The following is an 18,218-nucleotide window of genomic DNA, read 5'->3' on the forward strand; positions in this document are numbered from 1 at the left end:
TAACAAATGATAATTATTAATGAATTATACAACTACTATAACTTAAGTATATTCAGCTTCACCCAGATACATACAGTACACACATAAAGCAATATGTACTAAACAGCAAATCTCGGCTTCATAATTGTTTATATCGTTGCAAATATTACTATATTATCGCACAGCTCTATATATAATGTTGGATATACAGTAAACACAAACGGTTTGCAATAATTGCACGACGATAGAGAATTCTTTAAGTCTTTAATCACAAGTCTAAACTTGGAAACACGAAGGAGAACATAATGACAATAATTTAATAAAGTAAAATAATGACAAATGTTTTTGAAACAAAAAAGCTTGTTGAATTGCACTACTTGAAAAAATTGGGCATTGCATTAACCCTGCTTGCAATTTAATGCATTGTATTTTTAGGACTTGCATTTTTATGGGCTGAAATTCAACATGGTTGTATATTTAAACTGTGAATATTTCAATTCAAAACATTTCACACACGTTTTCATTATTCAAAATTCAATAATCCATATTCACCTTTCGGTTTCTCTTCCAAAATATTCACTCTGTCCAAAAATAATAATTTTCGGTCCATTTTATTTCGCTTCCACAAATTCAGTGGTTCAAATTCGACAGAAAATTCAACATTTGACACCTGGGAACGGCAGGAATAGCAGTAGATTGCCGATTAATAATCTCCATAGCTGTTAGTCGACCTCACCAGCAAGAGGTGCAAGCGGCTGTTGACGAAGAAAACTATAGAGTCATTCATTCATTCCTTCATTCATAAAAACGAATTTACAGAAATGGATAAATATATATATATATATATATATATATATATATGGAAAAGCTGATAAAGACACAAAAGCTGTGTCTACATTTAAGTCTTCACAGTTAGTTTTGCACATGTAAGCAGCTTTCTCTACCGTGAACGAGATTATAATGTTATTCCCCGATGCTGATGTACAGATCAAACGTTAAATCTGAGGTAGACATATATTTCTCTCGGTTGTTCAGTTTTCTTAACTTTATATTGCGGTCAGGACACTTAACGCTTACTGGACTAATACAGTGATATAAAAGACCAAACTCGCACCTTATTGGGGATGTAGGCTATACCAGATGTAGGAACAGGCAAGTGGACTCAGAATATGAACGTAACGCGCACGTTGAGCGATTCCCAGTGAAATACTGGCATAAAGTTAGCTTGACACTGCATAATCGATATTCGCACATTTAGGGACCGTCTCTAAAGGTACATATGACATCGGTACACATGTTTCTAACTTCAATAGCATTTGAAGAGAATGACTTGCAGTCATAAAACCAACTGTAAATTGTTCATATAGGTGTCAGGCATGATGCACACTTTTTAGATAGTTGATATTAAAATAAATATGAGAGCATTCGGTAGGCCTAGTGAACAATAGCAATATTTACACATGATTTGACAGTTTATTTTATTAAATATCAAAAAATCTAAAAGGTGTGCATCATGCCTGGCACCTACATGAACTCTTTAATTGGTTTTATGACTGTAAGTCATTCTCTTCAAATGCTATTGAAGTTATATATCACCGGAGAAGAGAACAGCTGTGAAACTCAAATCAGAAAGTAACAATGGCAGGGATCACAGGCAAACAGGAACAGAACAAAAACAAACAGAGGGCACATTTACACAACAAAGATGTACTAAAAATGAAAGAGTTTTTCCTTTTCGTTTTCCGCGTACAGACGACAAAGCTGTCAAAACTAGCCCAGTTCACATGGATCCGCGAAAACAACTAAAAACACTATATTCTGCTGCCAGGCCAGTAGATGGCCATATCACTCTGTAAAGAAACACTACTCGCCTAGACTGTCACCGTTTTCACAAATTTGTGTTTTCGTTGTTTACACAGAGACAATAACAATATAGTTTTTAAAAACATGCAGTTTGAAAACAGTTATCAAAAGTTTGCGTTTTCAGGCCCTATAAACGGCATTATCGTGAAATTAACGGCCAGAACGCATAAAAAGTTTTCCGTTTTTAGTTGAAAATGATTTTGTGAAAATGGCCCCTAAAACACAAATGAACTAACAGAACTAAACATAACCCTGACACATACATACAAAACACTCACGTAAAATATATATATATATATATATATTTATATACATAATATATACGGTATATACCTATATATTAAATCTCAACTGCTTGATTGCTTGTATCATTGCAAAGTGTTTACCTTTATTATTGCCCTGGTCCTCATATAAATTTAGATACAAAAGTATATCCAACTTTATCTGTGAACTCACATAAAGCAAAATGTACTATACAGCCAATCCCAACTGCTTGATTGTGTATATCGTCGCAAAAAAGTAAAGTATATTATCTCCGAGCTCTAATCTGCTAAATGCAACGATAAGGCATAAATATTTAAAAATGTAAACATTAACGTCATGGAAAGCTGCTTTGAAACAGTTTGTATTGTGAAAGTGCTATACAAATAAATTTGACTTGATAATAGGACATATGCTTGCTCATGTGTCCACTAGTTTAATCATCATGGATAGAAACTTTTGTAATTCACACAACTGTAATATATCACATTAACAGGCCTCCTTAGACTTAGATCTCACATCTGTAAAATATATATTTGCTGCAATATGTGTGGACAATACATTTTATTTGTTCAAAAGCAAAAAATAAATACATAAATGTAATGGATTCACAAAGGTGTTCCAGTTGTTAGGTAGAATCTGAATCGGATCCAGAATCGTTAATCTCTCCCACAGTGAACAGTATTATGAACGTACATTATTCAGCTGCTCACAGTGGAAGTGCTCTATTGAGTGCAGCTGCTTATTATAGACTGCAGGAGATAACTAGAGCAACTCCTAACAGACCTGCGTCTTACAAACCTGAGGGACAAATGAGCTGACCTCTCTCTTTCTCTGTGTGTGTTGAGTCCTTGAGATAGGCCTGAATCTAAGTGGAGGTACAACACGCTCTCAATCAGGAACATCTCAGATGGTCATATCTCTTCCTCTCTGAAAGAGTTTTGCTCTGACCCGTGTTCTCCCTCATGTTAAGGATGCTGTCACCATCTGTACATTGGGCATCGGCACAGCTTTCGGGGAGTCCATCCTGGACAACACGCCACGGCACGCCACCATCGTCACCCGGGAGTTCAGTGAACTACTGCGGATTGAGCAGAGGGAGTTTAGGACCCTGTGGGAGGTATGCCAGTCTACCGACAATATATACCAGTGACACAATCATATTAGAGAGTTTGATGTATCTGCGTTGTATTTACATTCACATATTCCACGGTTTTGTTGAGAAGGAATACCTTTAGGAGAGTTGTTTTGTGTTTGTCTCTATAACAATTAAAGGTTGATTTACACCGTCAGATTACCACCTGTTTGAAAAATAACTACACTTTAGCATAGTTTTAAAAATGATATACTTAATATTCTTAAGTGCAAACTCAATGCATGTTGATTGCAATTAAGTGAGAATGTTTTATATTTATATTAAAGGGCACCTATTATGCCCCTTTTTAGAAGATGTAATATTGGTCTTGGGTGTCCCCAGAATGCATTTGTGAAGTTTCAGCACAAAATACCCCACAGTTAATTTATTATAACCATTTGAAAATGTCATTTTTGGGGCCTGTTTTAAAAAGAGCTGTTTTGGCGTCTACCACTTTAAATGTAAATGAGCTGCATATCCCCGCCCTGCTGCTGGACCTAGATGATGAAGAGACTCCGGCACAGAATAAACACGAATGAGAATGGACTAAACGTCTCGGAATGGTTATTTGATACATTTATGTACTTACAAAGTTTTAATCGCGTCCCCTTTGCCATTATGGATGTGCAACACACACACACACACACACACACGTATGGAAGTTGTTTCCGCCACAAAATAAAAAAAATAAAAGATAATTGCGACTTTTTATCTCACAATTGCGAGTTTACATCTCGCAATTCTGACTTTATTTCTCAGAATTGCGAGATATAAAGTCAGAATTGCGTGATATAAAGTCAGAATTCTGAGATATAAAGTCAGAATTGCGTGATATAAAGTCAGAATTGCGTGATATAAAGTCAGAATTCTGAGATATAAAGTCAGAATTGCGAGATATAAAGTCGCAATTGCGTCTTATAAAGTCAGAATTCTGACTTTTTTTCTCGCAATTGCGACTTTATATCACGCAATTCTGACTTTATATCTCAGAATTCTGACTTTATATCACGCAATTCTGACTTTATAACACATAATTGCGAGTTTATATCTCGCAATTCTGACATCTTTTCTCAGAATTGTGAGATACAAAGTCCAATTCTAAGGGGGAAAAAAAGACGGACTTTTTTTTTTTTTTTACCTCAGAATAGTTTATATCTCACAATCCTGACTTTATAACACGCAATTGCGACTTTATATCATGCAATTCTGACTTTATATCTCCCAATTGCGTGATATAAAGTCAGAATTCTGAGATATAAAGTCAGAATTCTGAGATATAAAGTCAGAATTGCGTGATATAAAGTCGCAATTGCGAGAAAAAAAGTCAGAATTCTGACTTTATAACACGCAATTGCGACTTTAAAACACGCAATTCTGACTTTATATCTCGCAATTCTGAGAAATAAAGTCAGAATTGCGAGATGTAAACTCGCAATTGTGAGATAAAAAGTCGCAATTATCTTTTATTTTTTTTATTTTGTGGCGGAAACAAGCTTCCATACACACGAACTGTGATAACGTTCGCACAATTTTTTGAAACTACACACACACACACACACACACTACTGTGATAACGTTTGCTAAGTACAAACGATTTATTTATTTTTTTCTTAAGGGGAGGGAGATAGACGTTTATATAGCCTACTGTCTATGGAGATAGAGCAGACCTTAATTTATTTACATTTGTAAATGCTGCAAAAAAAATGCCTACGTGACATAAAACTGTCTGACGTTGTTTGTTGAGACATCCTATGACGACGACAATAAATAGCTTTAGACGCATTTGTTGTTGAACTGGCTGACATCGATTGAAATGACTATTTGCTCATAAATCATCAAATACACTTACTTTTTCTGTAGGTGACGTTGGATCGCGAACTGTAGGCAACGATCCACACTTTGACCCTCGTTCACTAAACAGTCAGTCAGAAAATTAATCTCGTATTTAGGAAGTTTAAGTGGTGCCTTTTCTTCATAAATAAAATCCATCCGCTGCGTTTTCAGTGGCTCTAATGTCAGTGAAGACTAGTATGTCCATTCTTACATCCCACAACAGAACACCTACACTTCTTAGGAGACATTACCGGCTGTCATTGAAACAATGGAGGATGCAGATCACCGAGGGCGGGGTCTATGCCAAAACCAGATGTCAATCAAATCACGTCGGTGGGGCTTAGCTCATTTCTACGTCACAGTGAGGGAAATCTAGAACAGGGCGTTCTGAGACAGTGCTTATTAATTATTGAGATAGTAAAAAAACTACTGGGTGGATTTTTATCATTCTAGGGTGGTTTTGCTCACACACTGCCAACACACATTTATGTTCAAACACCATGTAAAAGTGAATTTTGCATAATAGGTGCCCTTTAAATGCAATTAGTTTACCAATTAAAGAGTGTTTTTGACCCATTTAATTAGGACATAAGTACATCTTTATATATCATTTCATAATTCTTTTGTCTATTTGTAATTACACAAGTTGCAATACAATAGTGCATTTAAAATATATTAACTTTAAATGTAATATTGAATAACACACCACAGTTAAAATTATAATCAAGTACTTCACATGCGCTTTAGTATGTTAGTCAACACATCAAAATAAGTGCACTTCTATAAATCATGACGCATTCTGATTTAAAATTTACCTTAAAGTAACACTATTAATTTAACATTAGTGCACTTTTTTTTTTAAAATGTGCTTAAGATTGTAAAGAAACAGTGTTGAAAGTGTACTCTCTTTAAATACGCTTACTGTGTGTGGCCTTTTATTTCATTAATATCATATTATCTGCAAGTATAGAGTTTTAAAAATGTACTTTTAATATTTGTAGTACACTACAAGTGCACTTTCACTACAATTAAGCACACTTATTTTTCACAAAGGCAGCCACATAAAAAGAACAAGCCACAAGAACAATGTGAAGTCAATATGAAACGATGTTCCCAACACATTTTACTTTTGTAATGCAATTTTTCAGGATATTGGAGGATATTGAACGGGAATATTTAGAATGAGCCTTGATTATATTCATCTAGAATTAATTAGATTCTGTTGGATGTAATTGTGATGTCAGATGTTTCACTTCAAACTAAATTGTGCATGTGTGTCCTGAATCCACACTGGCTCACCCGTGTTTGACCTCACAACAGCGGTTACTTAAGCATGCTTTTCAAGGCAGCTCTTCTATCTATGTGCGCCAAAAAAAAAAAAAAAAGTTAAATTTGGCAGCATGTCACATTATTTATTACTTATCAGAGCTGTTGAAACTGGATTCACACTTGAGTCCATTCAGCATGCTTCTGTTTTTCAAATAATCCACAAATAATATGAAATCAACAGATGAACAAGTATCTTGGATGAAGACCATGTGCATTTAATGTTAATATCCAGCTGTTTACTCTAACAATTAATAGAAATTTACGGAGGAAATCCCGCTAAATGTTTTCTGACTTTGAGAAAACTCCTTGCTAAAATTCATCTAGTGGTCTGACTGTCCAAACAGACAAGCTTTTATACATACACTGTTTTTATTTATAGATAAAACATCACAGAATTATGCTTCTCAGTGCAGTGATTTGATTGGCTATTTGGGCTGTCACTCATTCATCTGTCCTAAGGTCAATTTCCAGACTGGGACAACTTCTGAAAAAAAGAAAAAAAAAAAAGAAATTTTAGCTGCTTTATCACCTTTAGCCAGCAGGGGGCGGTGGAAGTATAAGAAATGTAGTTTTTTCTCTGATCTTGATATTTTGAAGTCATCCTCTAAGTGCAGAGGTTCTCCCAGGGGGCAGAGCACAGTTTAAGGGCCACAAGAGGGTTTAAAACAAGCTTTAAAATAAGCTAAAACAGCGAAAAATCAAGATTTTAACACAAAAAAAATCAGTCTTAATTTGTAATCAATCACAGACCACTAGAAAAGTGTAAATTCATTGCTTATAAAGAACTCTGAGAAACATTTTGCTCTTGAAACTTCTGGAACATAAATATTTGAATTGTAATATATTGCCACTCCTAGTTGTTTGAGAAAAGGAGCTTTGTTGTTACAGCAGACGTACCAGAAATATCTTACATGGCTTTGAGTCGTGTCATGGATGATGGGGAGCCTTGGAGTCAAAAAGGTTGAGAACATTGCCTCTATGTGACACTAGAAACACATCATTTACTTAATTCCCAGAACTCATACTGAAGGAATTTTCTATCACTCACTTCCCCATAAGCGCAACAGAAGAAGAATAGAGAGCTTTTCTATCTTCGGCAGAAAAGACGGCAGTGCTTCTGCTCTTTAGGGCCGTGAGTTTATTTCTGCCGTAGTCTTTCATTCTCTCGTTTTGTTCTTTCTGGCCCGTGGGCAATCAGAAATGGTGTGCCTGATGGGAAGCTTTTACTGGAGCAGGTCGGAGAAGGACAGAGCAGCCTCGAGCTTTAGCAGAATGAGAGGAAGACACGGGGAAACAGGAGAAACAAACACAAATAGAGTGAAGGAAGAGAGATGGAGACACAGAGTTTCCCTTGAGAGGGACTGTCCCATGCAGAGTGTAAGTGTGTGTGTGTGTGTGTGTGTGTGAGAAGCACACTTGGGAACTGAGAGGACCAGCAGGAGATCTGCTCTATCTGATAACTCCAAGGTGATTTCTTATCTCATCATTTTTGTGTCTGGCTGACTGTATTTATGGTCAGATTTATTTGTAGCACTTTTCACGATATGCATAATTTCAAAGCAGCTTCACAGAAAGTCGTAGTGTTGTGTCTATGATTTCTCAGTGCTTTACCCTGCCTAGAGCAAGGTTTAGGGCTGGGTGATATGATGATATAAAACGATGATACGAGCGATTCTCCGGGTTCAGGTCTAGATTTACTGTATTTATAGCACATGTATCAGTGACATACATCTGAGGGTTTAATTAAGCGATTTAAGTGTCAGTTTAAGCAAGAGTAAATGTTTCTCAAAGAAGTATTAATGAAAATAAGGTCTGATGAAAAAATCTGAAAAGTGATACTAGAACTAAATAAGAGATTTCGATTTTCGATTTAAGTTTTGTTGTAAGCAAAAGTCAATTTTGCATAAAGCATACGGAAGATACGATTGTAAGTGAAAACTAGCCGGTTATTAAAGAGTCTGAGGTGTTTAACATTTTACAAATTTAGTTAAAAGTCATTTAATGTTAAGAAATATGGCTAGCATCTCTGATTTCAAGCAGAATTACTGTAACGCACTGGTGTTCCTTACCGTGGTTTAAAATGACTTAGATTGTGGTAAAGATTGAAAGATTCAGGTCTACACCAACCTATACATCACTTCAAAAAGGAGCTGATCCTCAATAATATCATTTAGATCCTTAATAATATTTTGTCATGCTTTGAAGAAGTGTACTTATTTTGAGGGGTTTGATGTCTAACATACTAAATCGCATTAAAGTACTATTGAGTAATTTTAACTGTAGTGAGTTATCCAGTTTTACATTTAAAGTTTATATATTTTAAATGTACTAATTTGCAGCAACATCATTACAAATGTGTAATTACAGTTATATTTAAAACATGATAGAAATCACATTAAAATATATTTTACTTTGCCATAAATGCATCATTTTCATTTAATTTCTGTTTAAGTGTACTTCTTTTTCACAAGGGTAATGCTGAATACTGAATAGGTGTTGATATGCAAATGTGGGTGGTCATATGTTAATGAGCTCATGGCTGTGATAGTAGTGTGTGTTGTTTTTGCAGTTTGGTTTCATTAAATCTTCTGAGTGGGAGGGTGTTTTTTATTCTGAATGATAGAATAGATCATAAAAAGCTATTTTATTACAAAACAGCAAGAAAAATGCTTTTGTTCATGATTTTAAAGTTGAGTCAAAACAAAATAGCGAATGACTGCTCAAATGATGTATGACTCCTTTCCTTTGTACAATTATAGATTTTAATCACATGTCTGCTGGGAAAGAGAGGTGTGTTTTTTTTTTGTATGGGTTTGTGTGTGTGTGTGTGTGTGTGTGTGTGTGTGTGTTGTGTGTGTGTGTGTGTGTGTGTGTTGTGGTGTGTGTGGTGTGTAGTGTAATGCTGGGTCACTGGGTGGGATGTAGAGAAAGCTGACTAACGGGAAATCAGAGAGACACTGTGTGTGTGTGTGTGTGTGTGTGTGTGTGTGTGTGTGTGTGTGTGTGTGTGTGTGTGTGTGTGTGTGTGTGTGTGTGTGTGTGTGTGTGTGTGTGTGTGTGTTTTGGGATGGGCAGGATGGCCATGTTCCCATCCCACCCACACCAGGTTACACACAAAACACGTATAAACACAGAATGTTTCTTCAAGCTTTTGAAATGTTTTAAATCTTGAGCTGTACAATACCATCAACACGTTATATTATCATTCATTATATCATCATTAAACTTTATCTGAATCTGAAATAGATAATAAACTGATATGACAACACAGATTTGGTTCCAAAAACACTCAAATCATATCATTTTTATGAAATATTTTGCATCAGAGAAAAAGAGTAAACAAAGAGCTGAAAAAAACAAAAACCAAAAAAAAAAATAGAGAAAAAGAACATGAGGGTAAGATATTAATCTATACATCAGTTACATCGTACAAAATTAAAGTCCTTACAAATTGAAGACGTTCTACTTGCTTTTTTATTTAGTGAAGATGTAATTGTATTTAGATGCATTTTAACTTTTTCAAAAAATGGTTTGTTGTTGTTAAACTTACATTTATGGATAAAAAATGTAAAAGAAAATGAATTAAATTTATAATAAAGCAAGCATTATTTTTTACATGATTGCAAGACACATGAGAAGCATGACAAACAGGAAGCATAACGAAGAGCATGAATTACAAAATAAAAGACATTAACACAAACAAAACCCAAAACCAACCGTGACATTGCAATATATTTACTGTTTTAAAGCATACAATTACCATCATATTCAGAGATTCAGAAAACAATACTACAGGCATATTTTACGGTGGGAAAAAATTATATATATATAAATTATATGTCAAATAATTCATTTTGATAATCAATATGTTGGCTGATATAACAGTTTTGGTCAATACCAAATGCATCCCTAATTTGTATATATTTCTAGTATATTTCTTGTATATATTTCTCTATATAATTATACATGTATAACGGCGTTATAAATAGTACCTGTGGTGTTCCTGTTTTGGCTGCTCATTGGCATTTAGAGGAAACTATATTCATAGATAAAAGAACGCTTTGGCAGAAACCAGCAGCACCTGTAAGTAACTCATTTCTATTTCAAAGCCTGAAGCTCTGCGCTGGGTAATTGTGATGTCTGCTTGAATGACAGTTGTCTCTTTTGAAGCAGCATGTCTCTGTGCCTTTATAGAGGGACAGCTGGCCTTTAATCTGAGGCAAACACAGATCCTATCACAGCGCAGACTCCGCCTGTCTCTGAATTAAACCCGAATCCAGACACAGCGTGTCCGTAGGAACCGCACAAATTGAATGTGGCTTTGCTGCTCCGATATTTCTATCCAAGGTTCGAGGAGGGTTAATTCACCCCAGAATATTTCCCCAAAGCTCAAGATCAAGATCAAGATGTTTGTGTGTCAGCATTTTGTTGTCAGTTGACGTTGTTGAAAGTTTATGGAAGGACTGTTGTGTGAGCCGGGACTCATGAAGACCAGCATACACTTTATTTCGATGGTCCACTTTAGACATTCTACTAACTATAAGCAACTTTACAACTACACTACCGTTCAAAAGTTTGGGGTCAGTAAGATTTTTTTATGTTTTTAAAAGAAGTCTCTTCTGCTCACCAAGGCTGCATTTATTTGATAAAAAAACAATAAAAAATACAGTAATCATTGTGAAATATTATGACAATTTAAAATGATTTAAAATGAAAGTTTTCTATTTTAATATATTTTAAACTGTAATTTATTCCTGTGATCAAAGTTGAGTTTTCAGCATCATTACTCCAGTCTTCAGTGTCACATGATCCTACAGAAATCACTCTAATATGATGATTTGATGCTCAAGAAACATTAATTATTATTTTAAATGTTGAAAACAGTTGTGTACAATTTTTTCTCAAAATTCTTTGATGAATAGAAAGTTCAAAAGAACAGCATTTATTTAAAATAGAATATTTTCGAACATTATAAATGTCTTTACTGTAACTTTTGATCAGTTTAACTCATCCTTGATGGATAAAAGTATTGATTTATTTTATTTATTTCCCTCAAAAATAAAATTAAAATTCTTACTGACCCCAAACTTTTGAAGGGTAGTGTTTAATGTTACAAAAGCTTTACTAAATGCTGTTCTTTTGAACTTTCTATTCATCAAAGCATCATAAAATAAAAATGTAAAAAACTGTTTTTAACACTGATAATAATCATAAATGTTTCTTGAGCATCAAATCATCATATTAGAATGATTTCTGAAGGATCATGTGACACTGAAGACTGGAGTAATGATGCTGAACATTCAGCTTTGATCAATTACACTTTACTGTATATTCACATAGAAAACAGCTGATTTAAATTGGAATAATATTTCACAATATTACTGTTTTTGTTTGTATTATATTTTTAATCAAATAAATGCAGCCTTGGTGAGCAGAAGAGACTTCTTTTAAAAACATTAAAAATCTTACTGACCCCCAAACTTTTGAACGGTAGTGTACATGTCAACTAACTCTCATTAGAGTATTAGTAGACTGTTAGGTTAAGTTGACATGTAGTAGCAAAGGTACTTTGTACCTTAGTTAGTATATAAAGTGTTACCCGTTGTGTGTGTCTATCTTGTGACTAATGGGCCAGAACAATGCTCTCTGTCAGTGGTTCTCCTGTGGTGACCCAACACAGCACCATCGGTAGCCTGGTTTCCAATACAGATTTGCGATATTTTCGAAATGTTGATAAAAAAAAACTATTGCAAAATGACGGCGTTTCCATTAACTGATGTTATGCGACTAAAACAAATCATTTTTCTGCTTCAAGGTCTTGATAAATTATGGCATTTCTTTGTTGTTTACAATCCAGTATTACTGTAATATATTTGTCTTTTATGAGTTTAAAGAAGAACTTATTGTCCAATCATATCGCGCCTTTTGTAAAGAATGATCAACTGTTACGTACACCAGGTGACCTGTAAATGCGTAGAATTTTTTTTTCCATTGCTATTTTCTAAAATGTTTATCTATGTTAAAGGGATAGTTGAAATTCTGTCATACTCGTCCACATGTTGTTCCAAACCTGTATTAATTTTTTTCTTCTGCTGAACACAAAAGAAGATATTTTGAAGAATGTTGGTAAACCAAACAGTTGATAGACCCCATTAACTTCCATAGTATGAAAAAAACACTATGGAAGTCAATGGTGTCAGGGTTGTCTGTGTTTGCTTGAGTTTGACTTTGACTTTTTTAGTTTTCACTGTTTCTAGATCTGTGTTCGTTAGTTACTATGGTTACTCATAGGTTAATTAGTGTTTGCACCTGATTTTCATTTAGTTCATTAGTTTGTTTCAGCACGCTAAAAATGGCTGGGTTAAAATCAACCAATTTGGCAACCCAGCGATGGGTAAATATTGGACAGAACACATGCTGGGTTAAAGTAACCCAACACATTGGGTTACACATTTTTACCCAGCAGGTTGGGTTGACCATTTAACCCAAATTCTGCTTTTTTGACTAAATGCTGGGCTAATTTTACCTAATTAATGGTTATTTTCATTTCCTTGCAGCAAATGCTATTTATATATTTCAGTAAGTTTTCTCTCAGGAGAGAAGACAAAATGGCCGTTACAAATCCAGTTTAATCAAGTTTGTCAACCAGCAGTGGGTTTCTTACTATAACCCAGCAGGCTGGGTAGTTTATAAGGGGGTGCATAATTTTTACTGTCAGTGAAATTTAACCCAGCAGTGGGTTACACACACAACTACACAACAGTTTGAAAATAACTCAATGAAATGACCCAACATGCAGAACCCAGCAGTCTGGAGAAAAAATAATCCAGCAAATTTTAGAGTGGGTGTATTTAGCTCTGTATTCATTTCAGCTCTTTGTCCGTTGTCATCACATTTAGCTTATGATTCTGTTCCTATAGTGTTTTTGAGTTCTTGGGCCCTATTTTAACAATCTAAGCACATGGTCTAAAGCGCACACTGCAAGTGCACTTAGGGCATGTCTGAATCCACTTTTGCTAGTTTAACGACGGGGAAAATGGTCGGCGCTCCCGGTGCATGGTCTAAAAGGGTTGTCTCTATTCTCTTCATGAGTAATGGGTGTGTTTTGGGCGTAAACGTACAATAAACCAGAGTCAGAATCAGAGTCTCATCTCCCATTCCCTTTAAAAGCCAGTTGCGCTCACGTCATGGCAGATTCACTATTTACATGGAGGAATTTGCAAGCGGAAAAACTGAACGGTTCTCTAGCGAGGTTAAAGCGCAAGCAGAACATCTACAGGACAAGCCGGATTCCACCATATCACAATAATAATATTTTACATGGTAATCCTTTTATTTTTAATATTTGGCATGTTTGTGTGCTGCTGCGTGTCCCTGTGTGTAATAAGCAGAGTGTACGCGTGTTGTGGACCCGCCTATAGTCGCACATTACTAACGCGCTCTTTAAATAACAAAATAAATATTGCGCCATTGACTTTAGACCAGGTTTCAGTCAGTCAATGGCTCAGTCTATTTCAGTTCCTCAAAATAGCAACACACCAACAACGCGCCTGAACACACCTCGTTTTCAGACCAGCAGCCCATGGGCGCACAAATGAGTGCAAATGCATTTGCTATTTAAACATCATGGCGTAGGACGTGAAAAATAAAACTGCGTCGGGCTGAATAGGGCACATTGTGTGAATATTCAGATTTGATCACAGGAATACACATACAGTTTACAATACATTTGTTGCTATTTTAAATTGTAATAATATACTTCTCAATAATATTATATTTTTTTATAAAAAAAAAAATGCAGCCTTGGTGAACATAAAAGACTCAAAACCATTAAAAGATCCCATGAAGCCCAAACTTTTGAACGCTAGTGCACGGTAATGAATGTCCATGATGAATGACCTCTCTGGGTCACTGATGCTACTTTTGTCCAGTGCTTTGATGATCTGTGATTGAGAGCAGGTGTGTCTGATGCCAGCGTCTCATCAGCGCTCACGGCCGTCGCCCAGAGCAACGCTAACAGCTGCTCAGATGACTGCCATAATAGCAGACATTTCCTTTTACTGCAGAACCTGAAGTTCAGCCTCAGTGTGAAAGAGCATCTCTGTGTCTCTCATTCAGTCTGATCATAAAAGTTCTGCTTAAGACAGAAAGTGTGTTTAATTGCACTGAATATGCACTTGAAGTGCACTTCTTTTTTTTAATTACTTGCGGATAGTATTAATGAAGTAACTTAAAGAAAGTATGCTTTCATTACTGTTTCTTAACACACTTAAATATGCACTTTGTAATGCCAAATTAAAAGTTTTACTTTAAAGTACATTTTAAATCATTGTTTTAATAATCTTGCCATGCTTTATAGAAGTACGCTAATTTTGATGTGTTGACTAACATACTAAAGCATATGTAAAGTACTTGATTATAATTAATAATCTGTAGTGTGTTATTAGATATTACATTTAAAGTTAATATGTTTAAGATGTACTAGCCAATTAGTATGGAAGCTTGTTTCCGCCACAAAATAATAAAAAAAAAAGATAATTGCGACTTTTTATATCACGCAATTCTGACTTTATATCTCAGAATTCTGACTTTATATCACGCAATTGGGAGATATTAAGTCAGAATTGCATGATATAAAGTCGCAATTGCGTGTTATAAAGTCAGAATTGTGAGATATAAACTATTCTAAGGTAAAAAAAAAAAGTTGTATAAAGATAAAATATAAAGATAAAACTTTATATCTCACAATTCTGAGAAAAGATGTCAGAATTGCGAGATATAAACTCGCAATTATGTGTTATAAAGTCACAATTGCGTGATATAAAGTAAGAAATCTGAGATATAAAGTCAGAATTGCGTGATATAAAGTCGCAATTGCGAGAAAAAAAGTCAGAATTCTGACTTTATAAGACGCAATTGCGACTTTATATCTCGCAATTCTGACTTTATTTCACGCTATTCTGACTTTATATCTCGCAATTGTGAGATAAAAGTCGCAATTATCTTTTAAAATGTTTTATTCAGTGGCGGAAACAAGCTTCCATAAATTAGCTCAAAAGGGAAATATGAAAAAAAATATTTGGACCAGTTAATAGAATTAACTCGATGTAGCAGAACTGATATTACAAAAAATTAATCTGCTCCTCCAGCGAACGTATTAATTGTCTATCAACTCTCCGAAAGGTTATTTTCGTGGCCACAGAAAAATAACTTTCTCACTGGGTACAGTGGAGTGAGTACCTGTGATCGCATCGTTATGAATGTGCACCAAAGTTTTATTTGACTAAATCATGAACGCATAACTAGTCTAAACACGGTTGCACTTTATTTTACAGTACGTGTACAGTGTACTTCTAAGAAAGTACTGATAATATAAGGTATCTACATGGGTTAAGGTTGGGTTTAGGTGTAGGTTCAGGGTTAGTATTACCCAGTTATTGCAATTACTATAATAAATACATAGTTTGTACATACACATGCACACAGATCACGCATACATGGGTAAAATGGAAGGGAATGAATGAAACAGAAACAGACTGAAGCTATGGAAGCGTAAGAGTCAGTGAACCACCTGAACAAAACTATCCGTTTCTTAATTTAAAGTGTCATGAAAACTGGTTTTGGCTCAGTCGCTCACACCTCAAATTTGAAGAAGACTCGAAAAATGGGCACTTGTAAATCTGTGAAAAAGTGGGAGTGTAGAGGGCGGGAAGAGGTGAGAAAACAAGCAATAAAACACAGACCTGCAACACACTCATTATACACACAAACGAGTATTTAAATGTGAGCAGAGAAAAAAATTGGAGGCACCTCGATGTATTTGAGAAATACAACCCTATATGAGAACAGACTCGCACAAATCTTATCATTAGAGACTACTAAATATAAATGCATATGAATATAAATACGATAAATTATTCTCAGAAATATCAACTAATCAGAGCTGAGCTATTGGAAATGAAGAATGAGGGAGAACATTTAAAAAGAACAATAATGATGTGCATGGATAATAAATATTGAAATATTCTATAAGTCTATATTCTATAGTCAATTTCATGGTGACTTAAAAAAAATTTTTTTTAGAAAAAGACTTATTCTGGGAAATATTCACTGGAGTTAAGTGTGCCAACTTGCCCCAGTCTCCCCTCTATAAATGCTTGTTTGAATAGGGTTTGATACACCAGATTTAGATGATGTTCAGTTCATTTTAAAGAGATTTGATTTAAAAAAAAAAAAATTCTGAATGAGTCTCATCATATAAGACATCAGTACAGATGGAGGACTCGCACTTCATGCCTGTGTTCATCTGTGTATGAAAATACTGAATTATTGAGCGAAGCCCTGTTACCTTTAACATGCTTGAAGAAGCAAACACAATTTTAAGCGTGTTCGGCTGTGAAAATGCTTGTTTTTGAGTGTTTAACTTTCTTTGTGTGCAGAGGTTCATCTTAAACATGAAATTATTACTTTGAATTATTACTAAAGACCTTTTTGGACAAAACTATGATGTCAGGTTGTGAGTGTGCTTGTTTTTATATGCATGTATGTGTGTGTGTGTGTGTGTGCATGTGCAGTCGGTAGTCATCAGACCATGATGATTGGAGGAGTACTCTAATCGCCTAGCAACCACTCCGCTCTCAAAGAGAGGGGGGGTCAGCTGCCCGTTCAGCCCTACACACACGCACGCTCACTACATCAGCACTCTTCCTGGCTGCCGCTCGCCACACACACACACACACACACACACACACACTAAAGCATGCTTGAGCTGTCATAGAGCTCTCTGTATTACACACTAATAGCTGAAGTGACCAGAGAGAGAGAGAGAGAGTAGCACCGACTGCTTCAGTCTCACTCATGGGTCGGTCACTGCTTTAGGTAAGTGTCAGTGTCTGCTTTTCTGTGCTTTTGTGTGCTTTTTGATCTTAGGATGTAACTTTCTGCACTCACAGGTTTAGGACCGCATGCATGCGTGTGATATTGAGGTTTGATTTGAGGAGGTCCTGTGTTTGCTTTCGATGAGTTGAGGAGAATAGGTTATGCTGAGAGTGTCTGGATGTGAATTATGTAATGAATGTGTTTTAAGCGGAGGAAAAGGTGCAGTGAAGCGCAGTTATGAGATGCATTTGTATGTCAAGCATGAAAGAGAGCCTATTTAACACCGTTCTCTCATATTGCTGTAAACACTGTAGGAATAAAATCACACTAGGCACTGCTGATATTAAGTTGATGGACATTTACTTTAACCCTAAAACACCACAGAATGCAGTTCAAAATACGTGTAAAACACTTTTCACACACACAAAATTCCTTTATATTAACAGTACATTGGGCTCTGTTTTCACTGCACTTTCTTAGTGTATAATGTAATGTTTCTAGTTAATTGCTAAAAAAATATATATATATATATATATATATATATATATATATATATATTAGAAATAAATCAAGTAATATGGCAGACTGGAAGATCTACTCCTCTTTATGCCGTGGATTCAAGTGCTTTTAGGTTTAAATCATCTAAATGTTTGGTAAAGAGCTGTGTGCTGATAGTGGTATAGACAGTTCGTTATTGTTAAAGGTTTACTGTCAGTTCAACTCCAGTACTGAAGAAATCCTACCAATTACAAAACATATTCATGTTCAGATATGACGGCATACACCGCAATACAGTGCGGTATTATAAAACGCAGTAATAAAATGTTTATTTTGCATATAAAAAAATCTATTTTAATTAATTTAAAGAAGTTTTGACTTGTACAGAGAGTCTGATTAGCAAAACAGCAGCCTGAACACAAAATAATTTTTAATAATTATA

The 18,218-nt window shown here is 35.2% G+C and overlaps 1 protein-coding gene across 2 annotated transcripts in view; it reads left to right on the forward strand.

The window, feature by feature from the left end:
• The first annotated feature begins 7,592 nt into the window (after window positions 1-7,592).
• Window positions 7,593-18,218, forward strand: part of rapgef4a (Rap guanine nucleotide exchange factor 4a) — a 63,289-nt gene continuing 52,663 nt past the window's right edge. The window contains exon 1 of one of the 2 annotated variants that reach the window (XM_081367860.1): window positions 7,593-7,867. The gene's annotated coding sequence lies outside the window, so the exon portion shown is untranslated. Of the gene's footprint in view, window positions 7,868-17,123; window positions 17,279-18,218 lie in introns of those variants that run through there. The other variant, XM_081367861.1, reaches the window with a different exon arrangement.

The sequence above is a fragment of the Scardinius erythrophthalmus genome (assembly GCF_964197995.2).
Source record: "Scardinius erythrophthalmus genome assembly, chromosome: 6".
In the NCBI taxonomy this organism is placed as follows: domain Eukaryota; kingdom Metazoa; phylum Chordata; class Actinopteri; order Cypriniformes; family Leuciscidae; genus Scardinius; species Scardinius erythrophthalmus.